The sequence below is a fragment of the Camellia sinensis genome, chromosome 8 (assembly GCF_055761805.1).
Source record: "Camellia sinensis isolate YWXY chromosome 8, ASM5576180v1, whole genome shotgun sequence".
NCBI lineage: Eukaryota > Viridiplantae > Streptophyta > Magnoliopsida > Ericales > Theaceae > Camellia > Camellia sinensis.
This window is the reverse complement of record NC_138968.1, coordinates 45,134,878-45,161,225: the sequence shown is the minus strand read 5'-3', so window position 1 is coordinate 45,161,225 and position 26,348 is coordinate 45,134,878. Positions and strand designations below refer to the sequence as shown.

General features: G+C 37.5%; 1 long non-coding RNA gene across 2 annotated transcripts; it reads right to left on the bottom strand.

The window, feature by feature from the left end:
* Positions 1 to 8,127: 8,127 nt before the first annotated feature.
* On the bottom strand, positions 8,128 to 11,325 carry LOC114273120 (uncharacterized). 2 transcript variants are annotated; one of them, XR_014337644.1, is made up of 4 exons: positions 11,179 to 11,325; positions 10,053 to 10,126; positions 9,070 to 9,196; positions 8,128 to 8,379 (listed from the first exon to the last, which is right to left on the bottom strand). It is a non-coding gene; the product is annotated as an uncharacterized LOC114273120 (long non-coding RNA). The 2 variants fall into 2 exon arrangements; XR_014337643.1 differs by lacking the exons at positions 8,128 to 8,379; positions 9,070 to 9,196 and having other exon boundaries at positions 9,932 to 10,126.
* Positions 11,326 to 26,348: the final 15,023 nt, after the last annotated feature.

Genomic DNA, 26,348 nt, shown 5'->3' with positions numbered 1-26,348 from the left:
GCTTCATGTCATTTGCACGAGGCTTGTCTCTCATGTTGCCACCTTTATATCATCATTCCATTGCATTGCATTGCATAATCATGAATGTTCAAATCAAACAATAGGCTACGCGAAACATGTAAGTCCAACTTTCAATTACATTTTGAGCAAATCATTTGCATCTTGCCCCTGAACTACAATGGTTTGATTCCTTGCAAAGGGATACGTAGGCAACCCTCGGGTTCAACCAACTATTTGTATCCTGTTTGTTTGCCCAAGTCTTATGGCCTTGTCAAAAGGGTCGTCTTCGGGCTTTGACATTCACTCATGTCATAAAATGACTTCGAGCTTGGTCCAAGAGAGGCAATTGTCGACACCCCATTTTGAACTGCCCTAAGACCTGGGCGATTCCTTTTGATTACCCGATGATGAAAATAAGAATGCATTTTTCACAAAATCATCAGTAAAATAGATGCAATTTGAGCTTTCTTCCAAGTCATGTTATTGTAGTCAAATTCTAGAGTTTTGATAAAAAAAAGAGTGATTGTTGTTGAAAGAGAGAAAATCAAAGAGTTCAACAATTTTTCCCCCATATATAGTGTTATATAATTGAAGTCACCATTCTAGCTCAAATTCCAAACTTTTGAATTGAGGATTGAGAACATACTGCACAACCTTGAGGGTGAACAAAAGGAAGTTCAACAATCAAGAAGTTCATTCTTTCTTTAGAAGGTGAATTTTCAATTTCTCTCATTTTTCTTGTATTATCTTTCTTATGTTAATTTTCTTGCTTCAATTTCATATTATAAACTTGTTACAATCTAACTAGAAGTGGTTAATTGAGCCACCTACATATTCTCTATTTGTTCTTTTCTTGGTGTTGCAACAAAACAGGTTTTGCTAGGCCTACATGGCTGGCCAACTAATTATTTGGCTAGCCAGGTAACTTCCGATGGACGAAACAAATTAGTCTTCCGTCGTTGAGCATACTAGTTTCTGGCGATCCCGAGACCTACATCTTCTGTTTTATTTTCATTTCAGAGTTTTGTGAGGTTTCTATTTTGTTGTAATATTTTTTCCTCTCTCTCTCTTTCTCTCTCACATTCAGTTTGTAATTATTTATTCAAAGTGTTGTAATAATTCCCTACCCTGTTTCTTTCTATCTCGTTCTTTAATTGCTTTCCTTATTCGTACATACACATCATATTTTGCTTTTTGTCCTATCCATGCTTTTCATCCATATTTCATGCATCTTGATTCGGCTAAGTTTGCATTTATAGATTTAATCAATTCTTATATGATTATGTGCACTACCTTATGTTCTTGAGATGATTCACATGTCATATATTAGAAGCCGAATCTTTAGTTGCATTTCATGAGTGAATTGCGTTAAGACTTTGTACATAAGATTAAGCATCTTTTGTTAACTTTGTTTTGTAACTATTTGTGAGACGTCGATAAATATATAAGTTTTTATGCTTTAGCATCCTGCTTGTGTATGTTTTCCTTACTATGTTTAGCATCCTACCATGAGGCTACTTGCTTACTTGATATAATTGTATGAATGCTAGTAGATTGAGGTTGTGTCGCTTAATTTGGAATGATGTTGATTTTCATGTTTATAAACTCAATTTCTTTGAGTTGTACATCTTTAAAACTTTTTCAAAACACAAGAAATCATGTTGTTCCAAATTAAATGACATAGTTTATACTTGTATGCTTCACATAGTAAATTTAAGATATATTAAATAATCGAAACATGAACATATAAAGAAAATAAAACTCATGTCATTATTTATTAGAGGTCGATCTTTTGATCGGGTGAGCAAGGGTGCGCAATTAATGACCTTCCCCTCTCATACCTAAGGTTCCGAGTCAAGCATCATTGGTTATGACGAATAGTGGTCTTGGTACGAGTCACGAGTTTTCTAATTTTTTTTAAATATTAGGTGGTGACTCCAAGATCTAGTGATGCAGTCCATTTCTAGCAATGGTTTTGCAATAAAATGGAATTTTTTTATTTTTTATTTTATTTTTATTTTTTTATAAAAGTTGCCAAATCTAGACTCTCATCTATGTTTCACATTGCACTCGCGAAACTAGATCAAAGAAATTGAGAGCCTAAACTATTTAATGCGCACAGGTAACCCGGGCATGTTACACCAATTCTTTCAATTTATTCACCAATCAATTCCTTTGTTAAATTTTAAATGTGTAATCAATTGTAAACTCCATTGATTTTGGCCAAATCATCCAATAAATTGACAAATCAATTGGTGGTGGCCAATCAAATGGTCATTTGATTGGTGATTATTGGAATGACCCATTCTTCCAATCGATTCACCAATCAATTTATTTATTTATTTTTATTTTTTATTTTTTTGTGAAGTTAGATATGCAATCAATTGGAAAATCAATTGGTGGTGGTCAAACCATCCAATCAATTGGGGAATCTATTAGTGATGGCCAAACCATTTAGTCTATTGCACATTCAATTAGAGTGGTCAATTATTCTAGTTGATTGGCTAATCAATTCTTTTGCATCGTGTTGGACCATCATCAACAAATATTCAAGTTGGAGACATCAACCATTGCTTAAAACAACAAGGACACATCTATCAATGTCGGTGTATGGTGATGTCTGTACAATATGATGGATGGGTTGGTGATTGGATGGAAAAGAGGCATATAACCACTTGGAAATATGAAAGAACTATGAGTTAAGGAGAAAGATGTTGCTAGTGGCTTCATTGTCGAGGAACAAATGATTATCACTATATTTTTAGGTGAAATTTAACAATTAACATCATAACCACATCTAATTAGACATTTCACTTCATACATAGTCTATCCATGTTATCTAATTAAACATGTGGCATGATTAACGATTTGAATATCATCAAATTGACCTTTCCATCTAATGGCCACGTAGTGCAACCATGTCAACACCATTATTCTCATAATTTACAGTTTTTATATCAGTATATTTGTTGAAGGGTTTAATTGTATCATTTTATAGTTTAGATAGTAAAGTGATACTTCATAATAGTTTCAGAGGGGGAAGGGTAAATTGGTACTCCATGCTAGTTTCAGTGGAAAGAAGTAAATTGATACTTCTTGATAGCTTTAGCAAGGTCAAATAATATAGGGGATGTAGGACATTTTCATATAGCAGAAGAGAGGCCTACAATGATGTAGAATTGCAGAAGAATCACGAGTTCAATGAGAGAAAAGTATGTTTTGAACCCTTTGGCAATTGCCTCTACAAATTTTAATTTTTCCATCGACAAAATAGATAGAAGGAGACAAAAAGAGAAAGGTAGCAAAAAATAAATAAAAATAAAGGCTCGTGATAGTTAGATGAGTGTTAGTAGATCTAAAATCTCATTATTGCAACAATGTTGATGGATAATCATGAGATAGAGTTTGTATGGCGTTGGATTGTCATCGGGAAATGTTCAACTTAGAGATACTGGGTGTTGCTTAGAAATTATCTAGTAGGTGTAGCCAGTTTCTCATGCTCCTCGGAGGGTTTAGTCTCATCAGATACGATAGCCCTACAGTTCGGACTCCCACGGTTTTGAATCTAGTTTTACAAGTACAATGTGAAACAGAAAAACACAAATGAGAGTCCAAATCTCGCAAATCGTTGAAAAATCTATTTACAATCAGAAATGCCAAAAATGGACTGCATTGCCAGATTTTAGAGTCGCCACCCTAAATATTTTTGAAAAATTTAGGAAACCCGTGACTTATGCCAAAGGCCACTTGTACGTCATAACCAAAGTGTCTCGGCTCAAGAACTTAGATATGAGAGGGAACGGTCATGAATTGAGCACCCCACTCACCTAATCAAAGATCGACCTCTACTAATCATGATGTGATTTTTATGTACAGTATATGTTCATATTCTGATTATTATGCTAACTTACTGTGTGAGCTACACACAAGAATAGACTGCATCACCCACTTTAGAATGCTTTGATTTCATGTTTATTTGAAAAAGATTTTTGAATATGTGTGTAGGCACCCTATTTTTGACCGTCCTCAAGACTCGGGCATCATCACTTGTGCACTCAATGATGATGATTGCATGTGTTCATTTTGAGTGCTCGAAGTCCTTGGTGGAGTTCCCTATCTTTGAGCCTTGAAACCTTATCTGCTTTGTGCCTTGTTTTGGACCAAAACCTTATTGTCTCTTGCCTGGAACTTTTGGTGACCTGTTGGCCACCACCATAGGCTGTCAGCCATGGATAATGGTTGTTGGCCAGTGGTGTGGTCGGTCAGCTACTAGTGGTGGCCAACGGCCACCAATGTCTTTTTTCAGATATTTGTTGATAGCTGTGCCAGTTGCTAGCACATTGAGCTACATCTGCCTACACGTGTATGGCAGGATGTTCCTAAGCTCAAGGAGTGTTTTTCTATAAATATGGGGGTTCCTCTCCCATTTTGAGGGGTTACCAGTTTTTGAACAAAATTCTCCCCCCCCTCTCTCTCTCTCTCTCTCTCTCTCTCTCTCTCTCTCTCTCTCTTACAATTTTGTGCTTTATAGCTGGTTTTCTCTACACTTCTACATACACTACCTTGATCAAAGTTACTTCTCTCTGAGCTGAGGTTCTTTGAGACTTGTTTTGAGCTCTAGCAAGTGGTTTTAGCTTGGATTTGTGCCTAGAGTTGCTCTTTGCTTCAAGAGGTAGTTTACTTGCTTTGTTCTCTTGTTTAGTATACCTGTTTTCTCATCTATTTCAATTGTTTTTGGCCTGGTTTTGAACCATAAGAAGCTCTGTTTTTGTGAATTAAAAGTGGTGGTTTGAGTCCTTTTTTCAGTTAGGGGTGGTTCACCCTTCTTGCTTGCTAGCTTGCTAAGCTTTTGTGCCTTTATTCATCACTTTCAAATCACTTTTTTTGGGCCTTTTAATCACTGAATTTCAGAGGTTTTTCAGTGGTAAAAAACTCATTTTGGAGTCCAAAATTGGAGGGGTTAGCCTCCATTCCTCATGTCTTGTTTGCATGCCTAGTTAGCTTCATATGTTAGCATGTTTTTCTAGCCTAAATTAGCTTGAGTCTAGCATGTTTTACACTCTATTTTAACCTGTTTTAGCTCTATTTTGGGCTGGTTAGTTTGTTTGAGTCTTGTTTTGCATAGTTATAGTGTTAATTCCTTCACTAGTTAAGTGTTTTAAGGCTTTAACCATCATTGGTGTGAGTTGATTGCATGTTTTTAGTGCCTTTTATAACTCAATTTCAACACATACAATCTCTGTAATCTCTCTCATTTCTTCACTGTTTCATTTGTTTTGAGGGTTGTTTCAACCTTAGGGTTGTTTAAGCTTGAGGTTGAGGCTAATGCTTAATGGTTTAATCCTCATTTGAGGGTTCATTACCAATGGCATGAAATTTCTCTCATGCCTTAAACCACCCCTTGGTTGACACTTCTTTCACTTTAGAAGACACTCATCAATGGACAAATTGATTAATGAATGGTTTGGTAATTAAAATGAGTAAACAAAATTGGCAAGTAAAAGTGTGCAAGATAAGCATTCTTTGTGTTGCATTGCATGTGTTCAAATCGGACGTTAATTTGAACACAAGGAAAATGGAACATTTCATACTCAAAGTGATGAAATATGTCATTTCCTAGGCCACCATTGCCCTTGATCATGCATGATGGGGTGGTGGTCATTTTGGTCTTGTTTGTGCATTTATTAAACTTGTACAAACTTGGTCCCTTAGCCATCATACATGAAAATTGCTTGATTGATGGTTTGAGGGCCAAGAGTTTCTCTCTTTTGAGCTTGTATGATGATAAGGAGGTTAAACAGTATAAATAACTTGTGAGAATACATTGTTTTGCTCTCTATTGCAGTATGAAAGTATGAACCAATAGTGGCCAACCGGCTACCAATGGTAGCCGACTAGCCCCTTGTGTCTCTTGTCGGCCATCAGTGATTTTTGCACAATATGATGGTAAGGTGAAGCAGAGGTGTTCTGGAAGTTGGTGGAATTTTCAGTAATCAAATGTGCAAATAGAGGCTTGCAGCAGCAAGGTAATGGCTTTTTGGGTAAAGGATCCAGCATGCATGCATCGCTCACTTCCCAGGGCTAAGTAATTGATTACCTTGTTTACTTGCAGTTGACTTGTAATCCATTAATTAGCTAAGTAGTTAATTAGATGTGATGTAATTATTTAATTAGTTAGCTAGAATAGTTAATTAGTTTTCGGTTTGTAATAATTAGTTAGCTTAATTAGCGTAGCTAGTTGGTTAGCTTAATCATTCGGACCCTCCTTCACGAGGGCGTAATATTGTGATAAGTGTGCATGTGTGTGCATGTCTTCCAACCCCACGTCTTTCTCCCTTTTATTTAATCGCTTTTGATGGTTAGATTAGGGACATGCTTCGATTAGCATATCGCATGCTTGCATCAATTCATTTGTTTTGCATGCACCGAGACTCGGCGCATCATTATAACTGTATTGCCGTTTCAATAATTCTTTGAATACGTGTTTAATCACATGTTGTTCAAATCGATTCTTATGCCATATTAGTAGCCGAGCCTATTAATTGCATATTGCATGTGTTGCATTAGACACTTAACATAGTTAGGATCATGCATCTTTCTAACTAGTTTTGGTTTTGGCTTGGAGTACTTGGTGAGTTTTACACTTTAGCATACTCGCATGAGTGTGATTGCCATGTTGCCATCTTTAGTATGCTTGCCATGAGGCTATGTGCTTAAATGCTAAACTGTATGAATGCCTGTGGATGAAGGCTTTTTGTTTGAATTGGAACAGTTCAACGAATGTGCGTTTTAAGCCCACTTTGTTGAGTGGAAAGTCCACATCTTTAAGCCCACTGGAGGTGGCCAATTCAAATCATTTTTCGCAATCAAACATGGGTTCAATTGTTCCAAATTGAGCAAACTAGTCTATACTTGCTTGTGAGCATCACATAGTAAAGCTAGCTTAATAATTGAAATAAGAACACATAATGTTTATAAAATATCATATCATGGTTAGTAGTGGCCGATCTTTGATCGGGCGAGCAGAGGGTGCTCATTTCATGACCTTCCCCTCTCGTACTTAAGTTCCAGAGTCGAGGCAACTTTGGTGATGGCAGACACGTGGCCATTGGCACGAGTCAAGATTTCCTAAATTTTCCCAAAAGGTTTTGGCAAAATATTTAGGTGGCAACTCTGTATCTAGTAAAGCAGTCCAAGTTTGGCATTATTTGATTTCAAATTAATTTTCCAAAAGGTTTGCCGGATTTGGATTCTTTGATGTTTATTAGTTTCACATTGCACTTGTGAGACTAGATTTAGAACCGCGAGAGTCCGAACTATGACGCCTTCTTTTCAAACCTTTTCGAAAGGTGGGTCACGGAAAAAGGCGAGTCCATAATGTGCTCTGCTTGAAAAAGCAAGCTCATATGTACATTAATCAAAATCATCCCAACTTAAGCGAAATAGCCTTCATCCATCGGCATTCAAAGAGATATTTCAAATGAGCACTTAGCCTCATGGTAGTATGCTTGATATGGCAACACAAACACACATGCGATATGCTAAAGTAAAAAATGCTCACCTAGTACTCAATCGAGGCAAGCCAGAGAGAAGAAAATAATTAGAAAAATGCATGTTCTACTATGCAAGTGATTAATGCAACACATACAAAATCATTACAACAAAAAACATTTTTGGCAACACTACAAAATTCGTTGCCAAAAGGCAGAAATCGTTGGCAAAGAGCTTTGTTGACCCATATAGCTTTGTCGGTAACCCGTTGCCAAAAGTATGCCCGGAAAAGTTTTTACCAACAAAAAATTCATTGCATCGCCAAAAGTATGTCTTTAGCGACAAACATCTTCATGGGAAAAAGCCTTTAACCATCGTCGCCAATTTACCATTGCGTTGGCAAAAGTGGTTCAAATAAGATGATTATGTGTCACTTTTGCCGACTCAAGTTTTCGTCGGTAAAAATGATACTTTTGGTGACAACTTGATTGTGTCGGCAAAACATCTAATTGTTTTATAAAAAAAAATTAATTTGGTATTTGGGATAGCAAAAATTACCATCACAAATAACAAATTACTTTCCAATAAAAAAATTATTAAATAATATCCACACTTTAATTCATTGACATCTAAATATATATAAATAAATTATATTTATGATAACAACAATAGCCCACATGTTCTTACAATCCAAAATTTAAGTTTATGTACAACAACACCTAAAGTTAAACCAAGCGCAAAATAAATAAAATCAAGTCAATTCCAATCGGAATGATGTGTTTAATGCAACTATAGCATCACCAATGACAATATGCAAATGTATGTGAACAAGCCTCTTCTCATTTCCAATTAGCACTGAGCAAGGTCATAATCTCCATCTTTAACAACCTACATTCAAGAAAGAAATTTGATTCACTTTTGAATTCCACATAATTTAATCCATTCAAACCAATTAAACAAAAACAATTTTGATCTTTGATTTAATAGAGACGGGAAGAGAACCACTCCCCACTCTTTTCTTTATTATTATTGTTATGAAGACTTTCAATGAACATTCCAGTAATGACATACATGATGGCTACCTCCCTTTTTTCTTGTTTGCTTTTGAAAATGTAATTCAAAGGCATGCATTAGAAATAATAAAAAAAAAAAAAAAAAAAAAAAAAGAAGAAGAAAACAAAACAAAAAAAACAAAAACAAAAAGAGGAAAACAAAAAAAAAAACCAAATAAAATAAAATAAAAATAAAGGACAAAACAAAGTTGTGAGCCTCAAAGACATACATTCCACATAAATTGAAGACATTCAAATCTATTAAAGACAAACAAATTTCATCTTCAATTTAATACAGTTATTTATAGCAAGCAACTCTTCTCTTTGTAATAGAGACCCTAATAGGCAAAGTTCAACTTTATGATAACATCCAAGAACACAATCAAACAAAACATAGCTCAGGAGACCACCAGGAGCATAAATGGCTGAAACAACATTGACCCATATTTAAACAAAACAAAATGATCAAAAAAAATTCACAACTCCAAAAAGATTATATTATTATATATCAACGAATAACACATACCAAATCTCTTAGAATGACCATGATGTTTCTGTACAATAATATCACGCTCTCTATACTCCATAGCCTCATTATCCTCATGCCATTGCAGCAACTTGAAAAGTATTAGGAGCATTATAAGCACGGGGATCTACGGATGGATCAGTGCGAACAAAAATATGATGAGTATCCAAGTTAGCAACTGTTCTCAAACTTCTAAAGAACACCAAATATGGGGTTGAAGCCATAATAGCAATCAAAAGGGTAATGATGTGTGGATCTAAGTTAACTAAAACTCATAATTTGTTCTGCACCCCATATTCAATGTCCAAAAAGTAAAGCTGCAAGTAGGATAGTTTATTCCTAAGGATAAGGTTGAATGATAAAAAAGATAGGCTTCACCTTGAACAAAAAAAGGTGTAGATTCCCCTATTCCTTCATTCTAAATTTTTATCAGTAGTAACATCTGATGAAGTGAAAGCAAAGGAGCTATTGTAGGCATGAATGTGTGAATTTTGAAAGTAAAGAAGTTCTTATAGGCACGAATGTGTTATAGTACCACATTGTTTTCCTAACTTTAATGCTAGGGGCATCTGTTTCCTTATTGTTTTGTCCACAAAAATAAATAAAAAAATAAAACACATCAAGAAATGAGCAGCCTTTTAATGTTAAGGGAGCATCCTCTCTCTCTCTCTCTGTCTCTCTCTCTCTCTCAGGGCCTCTTAGATTACACATTTCAGATGTGGAGATAGTCCCTCCATTGTTGTTTCAATTCAACACAACAAAACCAATCTATAATTGGGTTTGCAGCTTTGTGAAGACTTTTGGGTGTAAATCAACATAATTGGGCATGAGAAAATGCCGAGTCTAGTAGGTGGATACCTCATTTTTAAATTGAGGCTCTTCAGCAAAAATAAGAGTAGATAATATATTTTCTTGTAGGAATTTTATCGAATAGGTTGCATACATCCATCAGTTAGCTAATTTACTTTGGACAATGGACCTACAAAAATATAAACTTATCTCATTCTGCAACCTTGGTCAACAAACATCCTTGAATAATTTACTTCGGACAGTGGACCTACAAAAATAGAGAGGAATTGTGGAAAGAAAAGAATAAATGTAATAAATTTAGCCTCTTAGTAACATAAATTCAAGCAACCAACAGGGCAAAAAAAAAAAAAAAAAGAGACCAAGTTCTGAACCTCCAATCTATGACCACTATATTGTTTAGAAGAAACTAATTAACAGATTGCCTGAGACCCCTAGAGTTCTTGTAGCAACTACATAAATTTATGGAATTGGTTGCTATTTCTGAATCTCAAAAAAGAGAGAAAATTCTGGGAACAACTATCCCACATTGGAGGTATGGAAACACCCGTTTATTAAGCATACAGAGAAGAAAATTGAAAAATAAAAATAAAATCACGTATAACCCTTCAATACCTAGGGATCAAAAACAAAGGAATTACCTTGAATGGAGAAGATACTAAAGCCCCAAGGAAGATAGATAACAAATCTTCTCCCATAAAACTTAAATTGTAAATTTTTCATAAAAACTCTTCCATTTTGTCCAACCAAATAAGTAGAGAACAAAATTCCAAAGTACTCAAGTCTTCTTATCAGATTCAAATCCCGTATAATCAATCACAAAATCTACCCAACCAAATTAGATTTTGTTTTACAGCATATGGTAAATGATATGCCCACAATTTTGGGCAAATTAAAATTTTATTTTATTTTATTTATTTATCTATAACTTGCAACAACAAACCATTTTAAATTCCATAATATTAAATAAATTATATAGAAATTCAGCATTGTCCTAATTTCATCATTTCCCTAATTTAGCAGCAAATTTAATAACATTGCCCTAATTTGAATAACATCTCACCCCAAGCAACTATCAGGTAATCAATGTAAACGACTTATATTCATCTTTGGATGACATTACTAGTGTATAATCGATTATATAAAGCATCGAAGTTCTATATATATGATTTGTGTGTATGTGTGTATGTAAACAGAGATAGAGAGAGCAAGAAAGGGAAATCAAAAGGGAGATAGTGAGAAGGAGACAAAGAAATCGAGAGGGGGAGAGAAAGAGGGAGAGACGCAAAATAGAGGACATACTTGAGAGACAAACCCATGATGCTCCAGCAACCGGGGGTACCCTTGCGGTGATGCTCTAGCAACCCTTGCAATGATGGCGATGGAGACAAAGCCACAGAGAAGAGGGCAGAGGCATAAGTGAGATGATTTGAGAGGCGTGAGTGAGAAAGGGACGGTAATCGACTTGCATTGTAGAGGCAGATCACAAATAATAATAATAATAATAAAATACAAAAAAAAAAATTATACAAGAAATATTAAAACTAATCTGAGAAGTATAAAAATCAAAAATATATTTTTAAAATTATTTATGACCTCCTAAAAGATAAAATTATACAAAAATAATAAGTATGCTTTTATTTTTTCACCAATTATTTTTTTTTATAGTTTTTTAGAAAAAAAAATTTTGAAACAAGTTTTTGAAAATAAAACCAAACATATTAAAATTGATAATCTAACCACATTCTTCGGAAAAGTTTAGATTATCTCAAATTAACCATCTCAACTTAAGAGTGTGTTTGGGCTTGATGGGTTCATTTTGTGATCTGATTCGATGATCACTTTAATTTTACAAATTCAATAACTAGAATATTTAAAACTCTTTGAAAAGTTATAATAAAAACACAAATCACTAAATCACCTCATTTCAGCAAAACTTTTATCGACGACTAGTGTTATTGTCACTAAATGTTTAACTCTTTGCCCACGCCAACTTGTCATCACCAAAAGTAAGTACACTACCAGCGACACTTATTGTATTGCTAAAAAACAAGCCTCGTAGCTAAATTTTTTGAAATTTTGGAGCCGACAAATAATTTTGATGCCTAGTGAATGTTTATTTTTTATTTTTTATTTTTTATTTTTTTTAGCGACGGTAGTAAATTGCGCCGGTAAAGGTCTACTTTTACCAACGAAATTGATCATTGTGTTGCCAAAAATATAGTTTTGGCTATGAAAATTGACGTCGTCGCCAAAAGTAGTCACCAAAAATGCAATTTCTTGTAGTGAAAGCAACTACTTGGTTCGGTTTATTTAACATGTCATACGGATCAACTCAAATCTTGTGGCAACATATGTATTTAAGTAAGTAGGAAATGACAACAGTGTTAGAATGATGAACCGAACCCAATGCATTCAAAAATGGATACAACACATGGAAATAATATGAAACGAAAAATATGATGCTACTACAATAAGCATATAAATAAAAGGGAGAAAGAAATGGGGGTTGGAAGATATACAATTATTACAAGTGTTACAAATTTTCCCTCGCACAAGAGGGTCTGAATGAATGTCCTAATTAAACTAATTATTTACAAACACCAAATGAATTAACTAAGTTAACTAGCTATTACAAATCCGAATGAAAGTAAAGCAACTAATCAATTACACATACCAATATTAGAGCTATTAATTTAAAGGACTTGAACGGGACGCGAGAAGCCACACACACAACCAAGAACATCCTCCCAAAAACCTCTCTGTTTGCTGCCAGAATCTACTCTGTTTGCAGTCAAAAAAATTATTCTGTTTTGGCTTTAGATTCTGCTCTGTTCTGCTTTAACCATCATTAAAAATTATGTAATGATTCAAGACACAATAGGGTCAATATAATGTCTGATTGAACCTAACCCAATTTTATTACCTTTTTTTTACCTCTTTTTACTCCAATTTTATTAGCCTATTTTTACATTACCTTTCCATTTTCTTATCTTTTCTTCCTTTTTGTCTGAAAGTGATGAATACGTCCACTAAGTCTAAAAGCAATAAAGAGTAGTAGGCATTGACTTAACCTGAGAAATGAGCTTTTCGAGCTCTTTTCTATTAGGGAAATTACAAAGGAGGAATCAAACTTATTTACGAGCGATAATGAATTCAGAGTCAAACCCGAAAAGGGCGATAATGACCCTAAATCCAAACGCAATAACACGCTATAATAAAAACCTTCCTTTATGATTTCCAAGGGTCTAAACTATTAGTTAGTCCCTTAGAAGTAACACACCGATAATAAAAAGAGGTATCGAACAAGAGGTTGTGCTTAGTATAAGAGAGATGTAATGCCCTGATAATGAACCTCCAAAGAGATTAAACTATTTAGCATGAAATGTCTCTTTCTTATGCTTTGAACAACAATATTTTGTTAAATACAACTCTTTATCAAAATAAACAAAGAAATGAGGAAGATTGCAAAGTGCTAATGGAAAGTGGGTGATTACAATGGTATGAACATGTATGAAAGTTACAAAAAGTGCAAGAAAAGACTATCAACTCAAATGGATTGGAAGCTATGGCCTATACACCAATCCATGAGGACTTACAACAACACAAGGATAATATTCAAAGCATAAATTAAATAAACACTTAAAACAGCCCCTAAATAGTACAAAACAGTGCTAAAAATGATTTTCAAAAGGGTAGAAAACTTGAACAAAAATAGGAGGAAACATGCCTAGTAAGCAAGCCAAAGAAAGATGGCTAGCCCCTCCACCTTTGGAACTTCAAATCACATATTTTCAACCTTTGAAAATAGCCCAAAACAGTGTATAAACAAAGTAAAAAGAATGGAAAAGAGTAGTATAAACAAAGGAGAAGATAGACAAAACTTATATCTCTTGAAGAGAAGATGCTCTTGGTTAAGCAAACCTGATTCAAAGCACTCTAAAGTCTCTGAAAGTAGGCTCAAAATCTCAGTAGGAAGCTTCAAGTTTGAGCTCCAAAGGTGTATCTATCTTGAATCTATAATTGAGAGGGTAGAGAAGATGGCTTCGATTTCATTAAGCTCTTGGATAGATTTTTTTCAACACCAAAATCGAAGGGCAGGCCTTCTATTCATAGAATTTCACCTTCTTACGTCGGAAACAGCTGTATAGGGACAATTGGTGCAAAGCATGAACATGGGAACAATTGTCAGCTTTAAAATATCTGTTATCGCTAAACATGGCCGACCGGCCATAGAGAGGGATGACCGTCCAATCAAATTTGGCCTGTTGGTCAACTGTTGGCCTGTAATTGTTTGGTTGGTTAGGCTAAATGAAAAGTGGTTTTGATCGAAAAAAGGGTGTAAGGTTTACACCTGAAGGGTTTTGAAGCTCAAAAGCGAGTTCCTCTTGTTGAAGATTCGAACGATTGCTTAGTGTAACATTTCATCATCGAGTAGTCGGAACAAAGCGCCCAAGTCTTAAGGGCATTCAAAATGGGGTGTCTATAGTTTTCCCTTTTTGACAGAGCTCGAGGTTATGAAATGGCGTGAGCGAATGTCAAAGCCGAAAGATGACCCATTTGACAAGGGCGTAAAACTTGGGCAATCAATCACAATATAAATGCAATTGGTTAAACTTGAAAGTTGCCTACATATCCCTTTACGAGGAATCAAACTGGCGTAGTTCAGAGGCAAAATGCAAATGATATGCACAAACAGTGCACTTGAAAGCAGGACTTACAATTATTTTGAAAATCCATGATCATGCAAGATAATGCAATGTGCAATAAACACGATGAAAACATATGAATGAAACAAGTCTCAAGCTTAAATCAATAATAAATCCGACCGTGCCTCACGCAGAAAGGAGTATGTAAACAACAATTCCAAACACGTTTCACGTGAAAAGAAGAAAAATGGTGCAACCAACAGGCGTATCTCACCATATTTCATATGGAGAGAGGAAATGTTTTAACCGAGAGGAAGCAACATCCTAATGCGTTTCACGCGAAAGGACGGAATGGTGGTGTAACCAACAGGTTTATCTTACCGTATTTCATACGAGGAGAGGGAAGGTTTTAACCAAGGGAAACAAGGGTGGTGTAACTAGTAGGCGTATCTCACCGTATTTCATATGGGGAGAGGGAAGGTTTTAACCAGGGAAAGAACAACATCCTAACATGTTTCACGTGAAAAGACAGAAGGCTAGTGTAACCAACAGACGAATCTCACTATATTTCATACGGAGAGAGGAAAGGTTTTAACGGGGTGAAATATGTGAGGCCAAACTAAATTTCACGCAGAGAGAAGGTGAGACAAAAGATACAAGCCAAACTACACTTCTCGCAGAAAGGGGAAGGGTTACAAGCCAAATCACACTCTTGTGAAAAGGGTGGATACAAAAAGCATGATGCACATGGATGCAACATAATTGCTATAATTAATGCGGAATATGATGCAATGCATGCTCCATGCAACTTAACATGTAACATAATTAAAAAGATAAACAAAAGTGGTGGTTTTGAAAATACCTCATAAAGATCTCTGACTGACAGCTCGGAGTCTTCAAATGCTTAGAAAATGACACAACTTGCTCAAGCTTAAGATCAGGGCACTTTCCCACTTCGGGGAAATGACGAGACTCGAGACGATGCATCCGGAATACAATCTCAAAATTTTTGGAAGCCGAAACAAACCCAAATTCTTCAATTTTCCAGTTTAGGAGGAACACAAGTCCCTCCATGCACATAATATATAGGATCTTAGCAAAAAATCACATATGGACCAATCGGCCGGCCAATAGATGGGTCGGCCGACTGATTGATTGTACGGTCGACCACCCGTGCCAGTGTTGGAGGCAATTTGGGGTTTTTGGCTCATGGCTTATTTAAACATGGTTTTGGCTCATTTTTCCACACACACCCAAGCTAAAATCACCTCCCTCTCTCTCTAGGTGTTCTCTCTCTCTCTCTCTCTAGTTTTTCACTCTACTCACTTTACCCAATGACCCACGCAAACTTTTTTTGTAAAACCCATTTGGCCCTTTATGTTTTGAACCGATTGGATTTTGATTTGGTTGAGTTTTTTGGCTTCTCATTGTTTTTGGCTCATCGTTACGGGTTTTATTTTCCCGAGTTTCGACTTTTGCCTATATTTTTCTCTCTTATAGGGTTTGATTTTGGGATTTTTCATCTATTTCCCTCATTTTCCTTATTGTCTCTCACCACCCACCACTTTCTCCATAGCAGACAATATTTCACATGATGGTGCCCCTTCCGAGGTGCTAGTGCTTCCACCTGCTGCGGGTGTCGAGAAGCTGATGATTAAGAAGGTTGATGGAGCGGTAGAGGACATTGCAGCCACTATTGTTGTGGAGGAGATTTACTCTCCAGAGCCTGAGCCCAAGCTACCGCAGTTGATGGTGAGGCCTTTTGACCCTATTGTAGACATCCCATTTTTGACCGACCACAATACTTAGACGTCATCGTTTGTGCACTCGATGATTGTGCTTGTTTGTGCTCGTTTTGAGTTCTCAAAGTTCTTGGCGGAACAACCCTTTTTGTTTTGTGCTTGTTTTTGGGCCAAACCTTGGTGCCTCTTGCTTGGAGGGGGAAAGGGCCTTGTCGGCCACTTGAGTAGTCGGTCGGCTAGGTGAGGTGGCTGGCCGGCCACCTAAAGTGGCCGACAGCTATTTTTCTCTTTTTTTAGATATTTTCTTAGCCAATTGTGCCAGCTGTTGTTCACTGAATGTCATCTCCATATACGTGTATGGAGGGATGAATGCAAGCCCTTGGCTTGATTTTCTATATAATGGGGGGTCTCTCCTCCATTTGAGAGGTTAGATAATTTGTGAGCAAATTTCTCCGTCTCTCTCTAGAATTCTCTCTCTTTCTCCATATTTTGTGCCTTAAGATTAGAATTCTCTACACTTTTGCACTAAGACCCTTAACCAAACATCTTCATCTTGGAGCTGAGATTCTTTGAGGCTTAGTTTGAGTTTCTAAGGGTGGTTTAAGCTTAGAATTGTGATTGATTTTGTGCTGTGCTTCAAGAGGTAAAGACTTGCCTTGTAGGCTTTGTTTTAGTCAATTGAATTGCCATCTTTTTACACTATTTTTGGCCTGGTTTTCAACTATAAAAAACTCTGATTTTTGTTCCTTAACATGTTGGTTTGAGGTCATTTTGTGCAAAGGGGTAGCCCACCATTCTTGTTGTCTAAATGTGAAGCTTCTTGCATCATCCTTTAGCATATTCAAACCAAACCTTTTGACCCTTTCAACCACTGAAATTTAGAGTTATTTTAGTGGTAAAAAGTATGTTTTGAAGTCCAAAAATTGAGGGGGTAGCCTCCCCACCTTGTGTCTCACTTGCATGCCTAGTTAGTATCCCATGGTAACATGTTTTTGTGGCTTAACCTAGCTTAATTCAGGCATGTTTTAGGCTCTGATTTGGCATGATTTAGCTCTATTTTGGGCTACTTTGATCATATGAACCATGTTTGGCATAGTTGAAGTGCAAATGGCTTCACTAGTTTGGCATTCTAGGCCTCCCAAGATGTTTTGCTTGAGATGACTGCATGTTGTAGTGTCATTTAACATGTAATTTCAGTGTATATAGCTCTGTCACATGCTCATTTGTTTCACTCTTTCATTGCTTTTGTGAGTTGTGCTTTGAGTCTTGTTTGCAAGCTCACATGTGAGCATGTTTTTCTAGCATGTTGTACCTCAATCTCAACAAGTTTTAGCCACTGTTTTGGCATGTTTTAACTCTGTTTTGAGTTGGTTTGATCATAAGTGACTTACTTTGTATGCTTGTAGTGCAATTGTGCTTGATAGCCTAGTTTGTGCTATGTGTTAGCCTTTCGTTCTAGCTATTCTTGGCTTGCTTCAAGCATGTTTTAGGATTTATTTTAGGCTGTCTTAGGACTGTTTTAAAGTGTTTGAACCATTTGAGCTTTGTATTGCATGGCTATAGAGTAATTGGCTTCACTAGTTTGGTGATGTAAGGCCTTGGATACTACTTGCATATGTTGGTTGCATGCTTTAGTGTCATTTTGCATGTCATTTCAGCACTGAAATATCTATAACCTCCCTCTATTCTTCACTCTTTACTTTGTTTTCAAAGTGGCTTTGAGCCTCTTATTGGCTTGAGTGTGGAATTGAGACCCTCATGCCCAATGGTTTAATTTCTTCGGGAGTTCATTACCAACAGCATGAGGTCTCTTTCATGCTCAAGGTGCTTGATGTTTAAGCCCTCTTTCCATTAGAGGACAATCAATTTGGACTTAATCGATTAAAGGACTAATCGGTAATCTAAAATGAGTAAACAAAATGAACAAAGTAAAACTCGAGGAAGATAAGCATCGTTGTGTTGCATTGCATGTGTTCGGATCGGACATTAATCTGAACACAAGAAATGTGGGCCGTTTCATACTCAAAGTGATAAAACGAGTCACTTTTCTTGGTTGCCGTTACCCTTGATCACGCATGATAGGGTGGTGGTCCTTTGAGTCTTATTTGTGCATTCATTAAGCTTGTACAAGCTTTACTCTTTGGCCATCATGCATTGAAAATGCTTGATTGGTGGCTTGAGAGCCAAGTGCTACACTCCTTTGAGCTTGAGAAATGATAAGGAGGGTGGTTGTACACGTATCCCTTGAAAAATGCATTGTTTTGCCTCTGTGGCTCTCTATTGCAGCAAAAATAGAAGTCTGAAAAAAGAGGTGGCCGACCGGCACTTGAGGTAGCCGACTGGCCACTTAAACTAGTCGACCGGCAAGTTAAGGTCGCCGACAGCCACCCTTTGTGGCTGACCAACCACCAGTCAATTTGTGCACAAAAAGTGTTCTTGTGTTGGAGCAGAGGCAATCTGGAAGTTGGTACAATGTTCAGAGATCAAATGAGTGCAAACAGAGGCAGTAGATGGCAAGTCGATGGATTTTCGAGAGGAAGCCAACCAAGCATGCATGTCTTCCTCACCCGGGAGGCCACTTAATTGCTTTGTTAGCTAGTTGTGGCTAATTAATACAAGTGTTGTAATTAGTTAGTTTAATCCGTTTTGTAATATTTAGATTGCTTAGTATAGTTAATTTATTTCAATTGTTGTAATTAGTTAACTAGAATAGTTAATTACTTTCGTTTTGTAATAATTAGCTTAATTAGCGTAGCTAGTTAGCTTATTCATTCAGACCCTCTTTCGCGAGGGCATAATGTTGTAATAAGTGTGTGCGCGTGTGTGCATGTCTTCCAACCCCACGCCTTTCTCTCTTTTATTTATCTGCTCTTGATGGTTAGATTAGGGATCATTTTCAATTAGCATACCTTATGCTTGCATGTTTGCATCATTCATTTGTTTTGCATGCACCGAGGCTCGGTGCATCATTCAAACTGCATTGTTGTTTCAATACTTCTTTGAATTCGTGTTTCAAAGCATGTTATCAAATTGTATCATATGCCATATTAGTAGCCGAGCCTATTAATTTCATTGTTGCATTAGGCATCTTATATAGTTAGGATCATGCATTCTTTCTGACTTGTTTTTTTGTTTTAGCTTGGAGTACTCGGTGAGTTTTACGCTTTAGCATGCTTGCATGAGTGTGATTTCCATAATGCCATGTTTCGCATGCTTGCCATGAGGCAATGTGCTTATTTACTAAACTGCATGAATGCCTGTGGATGAAGGCCTTGTTGTTTGAATTGGGACGATTCAACCAATGTATGTTTTAAGCCCACTTTGCGAAGTGGCAAATCATGTTTTAAAGCCCATCATGTTTGATGGCAAATCCGCACTATAGCCTGCCTGAGGGTGGCAATTTCAAACCATTTCAAAAGCAAGCATGAGTTGAATTTGTTCCAATTCTCGCGACTTAGTCTGTACTTGCTTGTGCGCGTCACGTAGTAAAGTTAGCTAAATAACTGGATAAGAACACATGAGGTTTATAAACCAACATATCATGATAGTAAAGGCCGATCTTTGATCGGAAGAGCAGGGGTGCTCATTTAAGGACCTTCCCCTCTCGTACCCAAGTTCCCGAGCCGAGGCAACTTTGGTGATGACGGACACGTGGCATTTGGCATGAGTCCGGGTTTCCTAAATTTTCCAAAAATAAAATATTTAGGTCGCGACTCTATAATCTGGCAAAATAGTCCAGTTTTGGCATTATTTGATTCAAAGTCAATTTTCCAAAAATGATTTGCCGGATTGGATTCATTAGTGTTTATCAATTTCACATTGCACTTTGTGAGACTAGATTCAAAACCGTGATAGGAGTCCAAACTGTAGGACCAATTCGAGCTCTTCGAAATGGGGCACGAAGAAGTCGAGCCTACACCTACCACCTATCATCCACGCACGCATGAGATGGCTTCCAGAGGCATGCGGCGATTTGAGGACTTTGCTAGGGGTATGCCCGAGGAGTTCCTCTTGCGAGAGCGCACCTGTCAACTTTCTCACAATGCTTCTGAGGTAAGAAGTTTTGCCCTTTTTTATGCACTTTGCTTGCTTTGATATTTCATTTACAGTCTTTCATTTGCCATATACTTAACAATCTTCTTTAAACACATGGTGACGCTCTTTCCTAGAGGGGCTATGGGGCATTGACTGTGAGGGACTGGTACCAGAAGCTCCCCACTCGAGTCCGAGAGCTAGTGCATGAGGCAGGCTTCGACTTATTCTGCTCAGGGCTCGCACAACTACAGGCCAGTTGAGCCTTGCTTGGTGCTTCAGTGGAGAGGTGGTGGGACACCACCAACTCTTTCCACTTCTCCTCCACTAAGAAGATGACGATGACCCTCTATGACTTCTCTATGATCACGGGGCTATAAGTGGAGGGTGATCTGATCCCTTTCAATATTGACATGGGCTAGTGGAAGGCAGCTTGGATCTATCTACTCGGAGCACGCCCACCCTAGGATAAGTTAGTCATGGTTAGATATAGCTGGTTCTAGGCCAGAGACTTAGGAGCAGGTCGAGCAGTACACCAGGGGTTTCTTGATCTATCTCCTCGGTACCACCTTATTTGTGAATAGGTGAAATATCATAGTTTTGTATCTACTCAATGCTTTGGTGGTGTTGCCCCGGGTGCAGTTCTACGACTGGGGTGGTGTTGGCCTCGCCACTCTTTACGGCTACATGAGCTCCGGTTCCTACAAAAAGGGGAACAAGGTCAGAGACTACTAGAGAGCCTGGGAGGTACACACTGCACTTTTTATTCGTTTCTGTTTGTACATTATGATTTCTTTTTTGCACTTTCTATCTTTATTTTTGTGTCTACCTATTAACTCACAAACTGATTTTTTCTTGTAGCTCTGGGTCTATGCCTACTTTCTCGCTCTCGCTTCAATTCCACGACATGAAGTGGAGGTAGCTATGCCCCACTCCAGATGATACGACGGCGAGTGCCAACCTCGGTGCCGCAATGTTACCATATTCGCCTATTACTGGTGTTTCTTTGATACGGTGACAGCGCGTAAGGTAATCTGAAACTCATAATCATTTTTGCTCCATTTTTTACTACTTTGAATCTATCCCATGCTCTAGCAGCTAACAATAACTGACAACTATAAATTCTCTTTTTGTAGGTGACATAACAACCATGGGTGGCAATGTCGGCATCGACAAGAGATGATTACGCCGGGTCTTGGGATACTTTCAGGCTGCGGATTTCGCTAGAGGGTCCTTTCTGTAGGACTTGGAATTTAGGGGAAAGGTTCATGCGTCAAAACCTGGGCCTACTTGCCCCCATTGTTCCTGCTTTCCCCTTGCATCGATGAGGACAGCCGATGGTCTACTTGGTCGAGGTCATCATTCAGTTCATGGCGGGGTAGGACGCCGATCTCTGCGGGGTCGGAGATTATTCCGAGTTCATCTAGACCCACCTCATGCCACCTCTAATAGGAGCTCACGCGAAGGGTGCTGCAAATGCACTCGCTGGTAGAGGTGTTGTTCCAGCGATTGAGCGTCATGTTGGAGAGGCTGCCCCGGCTATACATATAGCTAGTCTGTCTATGATACCAGCCACGATCACATACTGGCGGCAGAGTAGGGCGGCACACTAGATTCTGATTAACTACCCAAAGAAGTGGGAGTATGTCAAGGACCTTAACGTGTAACAGGTATGTGCTTTGTCTTACAGTTTGTATTTTATATTTCCTTTTTTGTATACTGATTCCCAAACTCACTTCTAGGTGCTGGTGGAGTACGTAGATGGCCTCCTTCAGTTCGTTGACTCCTTGGTCTAGATGGTTCAGAGGAGGGAGGGACTACTTGCTCTCCATGGTCATCAGGTATTCTACTTTTGTCACTCATCTGACTGCTCTAATTCTCTTTTTTCCTTACTCATATTGATTATGCACTGAAACTATTCTGATTTTCTATACTCATGCTAATTCTGCACTGATATTGTTCTGGTACTTTGTCTCTTGCTTTCAACCTCCACCTGTACTTGCGGCACCAGTGGCACATCCTCCAACTACGCAGAGGAGAGGTGGACGGGCTCCTATACCCGGCAGGGGCAAGAGTAGAGGTCAGGGCAAAGGTAGAGGTGCCCGGAGTCAAAGCAGAGAGTCTCAGGCGTATAAGACTTCCCCATTCTCAGAGCCGACTTTTAAGCGAAGATAATGCTGAGACCAGCAACACTGAGGGGACTGTGAGCGGGCACTCCGGGTCTGGGAGCGAGGAGGATGATGCTAGTTCTGGGTCAGAGAGTGGAGAGGATGATGCCAGCTCTGAGTCCCACTCCTCGGATGACAGCGGTGTTGATGGCAATAGTGCTCCTGAGTTCCACTCCTTTGATGACAATGGTGCTGATGGTAACAATGCCCCTAAGTCCTCTTTTTGAAAGAGGACTAAGAGGGCCTCTCGACGCACCTAATACGACTGACACCGATTTTTGCACTCTTTTTCACTCTTTTATTATGTTTTGTAGTTTAAAACTATGTATAGCTTCATATAGGACTTTATTTTTTGTCTTAAACACTTGTATTTTTTCTTTTGTAAAACTATGATCGGGGTTGAACCTTGTAGTTTTATAAAAGAAGTTTTATTTTTTGTATAGTATCTTGAGAATGGCAGCATACTTGCATAAAATTGATGATTGTATTTGAATTTCAAACTAAGAATGATCACACTCGAATGAGTTCTTAACCGGAAATTGAGTCTTCAATCGACCAAAATGCAAAATAGAACTCAATAAAGGAAAAACAAAGCAAAACAACCTAAACACAACTATTCACACTTGCTAGAACAAAAGACTCAAAACAAGACTCAAAAGCAAAAAGGGCGAACATAACACTGCTGCCCAGCTGTGTAGACACCCCATTTTAAACAGCCCAAAGACTTGGATGCTTTCTGTTGATTACCTGATGATGACAATCAGAACGTGTTCCCCAACAGTCCTCAACAAGAAAAATGGGATTTGAGCATTAATCGCAACCTTCATACATTTCTGGCCAAACTATTTTAGACCTTAAAACCCTTTTTTCAAAATATTTTTCCAAATGTTTCTACAATGTTTAGAGGCTCCCATTTCAATTAAAATATTGCACTTTTTAGTAAACTAAGTAAGGACAAAGTAGAAATAAATGGAAGGGAGGTGAACTCTTTAAAAAAAATATTTAAAAACATCTTCTTTATAGGTTTGGATATGTTTGGATAGGTTTGGATTTGAAGGAAACATGAGGGCATGGAAGAAAAACGGTTTAGGGAAAAGACGAGCATCAAATTGTTAAGGAAATGAACAGCCTTCACTAAATTAAGCATATCTCTTTGTACACTTGGATTTTAATGTGAGGCCACCACCATTAGAAAGGAGACTTCAAGGGCTTCAATTTAGACTCAAGAATCACTTAAAACCAAGTCCAGATAAGGGAGATATGCCCATTTGAAGTTGGGCTTAAGAGCAGATTTGGTTGACCTGGCCTGATGGAAATGAACAACCTTCACTAAATTAGGCATATCTCTTTGTACACTTGGAATTTAGATGTGAGACCACCACCATTGGAAATTAGACTTCTGGGGCTTCAATTAAGATGCAAGAACCACCCAAAACCAAGTCCATATAAGGGAGATATGCCCATTTGAAGTTAGGCTTAATAGCAGATTTTTTTGACTCGGCCCAAAACAACAGCAGCCCCGTTTTTCCTGGTTTTGGTTTCGTTGGGACACCATATTTACCTATTTTCTTATCCATTCAAGTGCACCCACTCATCCTCCATTATCTCCACTCACTCCCCATTGTCAAAAAGAGGTTTTGTTTACATCCACAAAGGAGTATCCCATGCAACCAACTTGAAAATTTGCCCTCCTATCACATTCTTGTCTCCCACCTTGTCTCCCACCTTCTTTTTGACCTTCACACTCCCTCATTGCCTATATAGAATGATCATATTGTAAGAGAGATAGAGGGCCACGAAATTGAAGAGAAAAGGGTAAAAAAGAGAGAAAAATTGAGTTTTTGAGCAAAAAATACTACTATCTTTCATATACACCCATACCTTCCATAGCTACTAAAATTCCTCATTTCCATACACCAAAACCACTATAGAAATTCTGACATAGCCAAAGATCAATTGCCTTGATCATAAGGCAGAGTGTTTAGTAATTGAAAGTGAGAAAAACTAAAGTGTTAGCCACTTTCCATACTATAAACTCCATAAACTCCATAATTTCAAATTGAGGATTTGAGATCACACTTCCTACACTTGAGGCTGATCAAGAGGGAGTTTGTGAACTAACGAGTTCATGCTTTTCTTGGAAGGTGAATTTCACAAACTTTTCATTTTCTTGCATTTGTTACTTATTTTGCTCTTTTGCTTTGATTTCTTTACTCTTTTTCTTTGATTTCTGATTATATTATATATTGTTGCAATCTAATTGAAAGTGGTGTGTTGAGATTCCCATATATATTATTTTTAGTTCTGTTTTTGTTGTGAAAATCTAAGAAAACAGAATTTGGCCGAGCCTACCGGGCTACCTGGCCCGTTAGTTGGTTGGGTTGCCATCTAAAAGTACACCATCGCACCCGCGACCTTCATAACCGTGCCCACGACCTCTAGGCAAAATCGGGCAGCCTTTTGACATTGAGAAGATCAACCTCTGATGGTCTTTGAGGCGCTTGAAGCTGCTATTTTCTTATGTTTATTTTATTTTGAGTGTTTGTGAAGATTTTTATATTGTGTTGTAATATTTATTCATCTCCCTTGAATTTGTAATATTTAAAGTGTTATAATAATTCGCCATCTGTATATATCTTACATGCCATCCATGCTTTTATATACATGATTCATGCCTAGATCCGGCTAAATTTGCATCTTTGTGCTTTAATTGATTATTACATGATTTTGTGTGCTGTCGCATGTTTTGCAATGTTTCACATGTCATGTTTTAGAAGCCGGATCTTTAGAAACGATCTTGTGTATGTATTGCATTAGGAGTTTGTATATAGGATTATGCATATTTTACTAACTATAGCTGTTCGCGGGACGTCGATAAATATGTAAGTTGTTATGCTTTAGAATTCCACTTGTACATAATTTGTTTTTAATATGTTTAGCATCTTACCATGTCCCTATTTGCTTATGTGATATAATTGTATGAATGCCAGTGGACGGAGGTTGTGTCGCTTAATTTGTAATGATATTGATTTTCATGTTTGTAAACTCAATTTATTTGGATTGTATATCTTCAAAACTCTTTCAAAACTACATGAAATCAAGTTGTTCCAAAGTGGGTGACATAGTCTATACTTGCATGCTTCACATAGTAATTTTTAGGATTTATTAAATAATCAGAATATGAACATATAAAGTAAATAAAATTCATATAATGGTTTAGTAAAGGCCGATCTTTTGATTAGGTGAGTGGGAGTGCTCAATTAATGACCTTCCCCTCTCATACCTAAGGTTCCAAATCAAGACAACTTTGGTTATGACGAACAGTGGCCTCGGCACGAGTCATGGGTTTCTTAATTTTTCAAAAATATTAGGTGACGACTCTGAGCTCTGATGACGTAGTCCATTTCTAGCAAAGATTTTGCAATAATATGGATTTTCTAAAAGTTGCCAAATCTAGACTCTCGTCTATATTTCACATTGCACTCGTGAGACTAGATCAAAGAAATCAAGGGTCCGAACTGTTTAACGAGCGCGAGTACCCCCCAGGCATGTTACAGTTTCTGGCAACTCCGTTGGGGATTTTATGAAACCTTGACTTGAATTCCATGATATGACTTTTATTTTCAATTATATGTTTATTGCATTGCATGCATTGGTGCACTTAAAGTTCCTGTGTTGCCCAGATATTGGTGGGAGAACAGGCACACTTTTTGTGACACTACACCTATGTCAACGTTACTTTGGAGGCCTGTGTTATAATCTTTTGAGATCTGAAGGTTCTCAGACTCTGAAGAGGCTATATTGACTCTTTTGATTTCCTAAGATCTTCATTGGTTATGACCAAAAGAACTCTTTGTTAGCGTCACCTTGACTTCAACCCC